The following is a 4,110-nucleotide window of genomic DNA, read 5'->3' on the forward strand; positions in this document are numbered from 1 at the left end:
ATCCTCTTCTGAACCCAGCTTGCATTTCTGGAAGCTCTCTATCAATATACTGCTGCAACCATTCTTGGATTATCTTCAGCACAATTTTACTTGCATGTGATATTAATGATATTGTTCAATAATTTCCACATTCTATGGGATCACCTTTCTTTGAAATGGCCACAGATATGGATCTCTTCCAGTCAGTTGGACTGGTAGCTGTCTTCCAAATCTCTTGGCATAGCTGAGTGATTGCTTCCAGGGTGGCATCCATTTGTTGAAACATCTCAATGGATATTCTGTCAATTCCTGTTGCCTTGTTCTTCACAAATTCCTTCAATGCAGTTTTGCCTTCTTCCTTCAGTACCATTGATTCTTGATCATATGCCATCTCCTGAAATGGATGAAGATCTACCATTTCTTTATGGTACAGTGACTCTGTGTATTCCTTCCATCTTTTAATGTTTCCTGCATCATTCGATATTTTGCCCATAGAATCTTTCAATACTGCAACTCAAAGCTTACATTTTTGCTCAGTTCTTTCAGCTTGAGAAATGCTGAGCATGTTCTTCACCTTTGGTTTACTAACTCCAGGTCTTTTCACATTTCACTGCAGTAATTGACTTTGTCTGCTCAAGCTGCTCTTTGAAATCTTCTGTTCAGCTCTTTTATTGTGTCATTGCTTGCATTTGCTTTAGCTACTCTCTGCTCAAGGACAAGTTTCAAAGTCTCTTCTGACATCCATTTTGGTCTTTTCTTCATTACTTGGCTTTTCAATGACCTCTTGCTTTCTTCATGGATGATGTGTTTGATGTCTTCCCACAATTCATCTGCTTTTTTGGCATTGGTGCTCAATGTATGTGGTAGTTATGTTTGTGTGTCAACTTGGCTGGGCCTAGTTGAGTGGCTGGGCAGCTGGTGGTAGTTAATTCCCATGAGGAGACTGGCAATCAGCTCCATGCTGGGATCTACCACAAGCAGCTGAGTAGCTGTCTTTGGGAATGTGGTCTGCTTCTTGTATTTAAGGAGAAGCCTTTGGGAATGGTCTCTAACCTTTGGCCTGATTGGACCCTGCATGTAGCCATGTTGTTGCTCAGCAGCCTGCTATGCTCTGCCGACTTTGGGACTTACAGTGGACTTAAGTTAATGGCCTGCCATGTGGATTGGTAACAATGGGACTGTGCCTTTTTACTTGTCAACCTTGGGGCTTCTCAGCCTCAGCAGACAGCAGCTGTTTGAGTGAAGAGCTACCTCTAGCTCCAGTGGTCCAGGAGCAGGAGGCAGAGCTGGACTCCAAGGTTGAGGGACTTTGCTCGCTCCTAGAGCCTGGAACTTTGGACTTAAAGCCCCCAACTGTAAGAGAGTTTATTCTCCAATTATTAATAGAGGTTCACATCTGTTTCTATTCTGGAGAACTGGAAAAGAATGTATATTGTGTTTTTTGTTGAGTGGAAAGTTTTGTTTGTTAAGGCCATCCCATTTGTGGTGTATTCTGGTCAGAGCGGCACTAGGTAACCAGAACAGAATGTATCAAATCTATTCTTTAAATGGTCTCTAAATTCAGGAGGGATATTGTCAAGGTCATATTGTGGCTCTCATGGACTTGTTTTAATTGTCTTCAACTTCAACTTGAACATGTATATGAACAATAGATGGTCTGTTCCACAATCAGCTCCTGGCTTTGTTTTGGCTGAAGACATTGAACTTCTCCGTCGCCTCTTGCCACAGATGTAGTCAATCTGATTCTTGTGTATTGCATCTGACAAAGTCCACGTATATAGCCGTAGTTTATGTTGTTGAAAACAGTTATTTGCAATGAATAAGTCATTGGTCTTGCAAAATTATATCATGTGATCTCCAGTGTTATTTCTGTCACCAAGACCCTATTATAAACCTACCAGTGATTCTTCTTTGGTTCCAACTTCTGCGTTCCAGTCACCAGGGATAATCACAACATGTTGATTGCATTTTTGGTCAATTTCAGATTGCAGAAGTTGGTAGAAATCTTCAGTTTCCTCATCTTTGGCTTTGATGGCAGGTGCATGGGTTTGAAAATAGTATTCACTGGTTTTCCTTATGTTGTTGTTGTTGTTGTTTGCCGTCAGTCAGCCCTGACTCATAGCGACCCCTCCTTGGGTTTCCGAGGCAGTATCACTACAGAAGTAGGATTGCCCAACCTTCCTTCCGAGGAGTGGCTGGTGGGTTTGAACCGCCAGCCTTCTGGTGAACAGTCAAGTGCCTTAGGCACTATGCTACCAGAGCTCCTGGTTTTCCTTATAGGCATATGGATATTATCTTATTACTGACAGCATTGTACTTCAAGACAGATCTTCAAGCAGTCTTTGTGATGATGAATGCCACACCATTCCTCTTCAATTTATCATTGATCATCTGATTAAAAATGGCAAAGAAACAGTCCATTTCAGCTCACTGTTGCCTAGTATATTGATCTTTATGTGTTCCATTTCATTTTTCACAACCTCCAATTTTCCTAAATTCATACTTCATACATTCCATGTTCCAATTATTAATAGATGTTTGCATCTGTTTCTATTCTGGAGAACTGGAAAAGAATGTATATTGTGTTTTTTGTTGGGTGGAGAGTTTTGTTTACGTTGATAAGATCAAGTTAGCTGATAGTGTTGTTGAGATTTAATGTATCTTTGTTAAGTTTCTTTCTAGTTCTTTCCTTCATCTAAAGTGGTGTGTTAATAGTCTCCTACCACCATTATTGAATTTTCTATTTCTCTTTTCAATTCTGCTCATGCTTGCTTTACATATTTTGGAGTTCTTTCATTGGATACATGAATATTTATTACAGTTATATCCTCTTACTGGATTTACCCCTTTACCATAATGTAATGTCCTTCCTTGTCCTTCATCTTGATTTTTGCCTTGAATTATATTTTATCAGAAATTTATATTGTCACTACTGCTCTTTTTTTGGTTGCCATTAGATTAATTCTTTTGCTTTCTTTCTTTTTTTCCATCCTTTGATTTTTAAGTTAATATTATCTCTGTGTCTAAAGTGAGTCTGTTATAGGCAGCACACTGATGGGTCCCACTTTCTCCATTATACCACTCTGTTTCTCTTTACTAGTGCATTTAATCCATTCATGTTCAGTGTAATTAATGATAGGTATGAATTTTCTGCTGTCTTTCTTTTTTGTTTAATTGTGCTATTGATTATTTCTTTGTTCTGATTATTTTTCTGTGCTAGCTTCATTTTTTTATCTTATTTTCTTTTCATTGTCTATGTTGCTATTGATTTTGTGTTTACCAAGTCCTTGGGATTTTCTTTTTTCTCATTTTAGTCAGAAGGTTTACTAATTTTCTTTGTGGTTACCTTGTAATTAATTTTTTATGTAAGTTTGAGACAGTCTGTTCTATATCAATATTGCCCTGACTTCCATTTAATTTGAGAGTTCTGTAATTATACCATTTATTATTTATGTTTGCTCCATAGTTGTGTTTTTCTACAGATTGACACCTCTGGTTCTCTATTTTTAGTCTTGTAAGTTTATTTGAATTTTGAGAATCTTTTTCTGAATTAGTTTCTGGGTAGTATTTTCATGTGTCTTAATCTTAAATTGTTGTTTTCCACTGTTAGCTTTCTGTCTGAAGAACTCCCTTTAGCATGTCTTGCAAGGGTAATCCATTTTTTATAATTTCTCTGAACTACTGTTCATGTCGAAATGTACTAATTTCAACAATTGTATTTGAGGGACAATGGGCTGTGGTGGCATAGGTTAGGTATTTGAATGCTAACCGAAAGCTTGGTTCAAACCCACCAGCTGCTCTGTGGAAGGAAGATGAGCCAGTCTGCTTCCATACAGATTTGCAGCTTTGGAAACCCAAAGGGGTCACTATGAGTAGGAATTGACTCAATGGCAGGGAGTTTTGTTTGTTTGTTTATTTGAGGGGCAGTGTTTCTGGATATATAATTATTGGTTTGCAATATTTTTTATATGAGATTTTGTATATGTCATCCAATTGCCTTCTTAGGAGCTCTGGTAGCATAGTAGCTAAGACACTTGACTGCTAACCAGAAGGCTGGTGGTTCAAACCCACCAGCCACTCCTCGGAAGGAAGATGGGGCAATCTACTTCTGTAGTGATACTGCCTCGGAAA

This window comes from Orycteropus afer, unplaced genomic scaffold (assembly GCF_000298275.1).
Source record: "Orycteropus afer afer isolate SDZICR_OR568_19922 unplaced genomic scaffold, OryAfe1.0 scaffold00395, whole genome shotgun sequence".
Classification (NCBI taxonomy): domain Eukaryota; kingdom Metazoa; phylum Chordata; class Mammalia; order Tubulidentata; family Orycteropodidae; genus Orycteropus; species Orycteropus afer.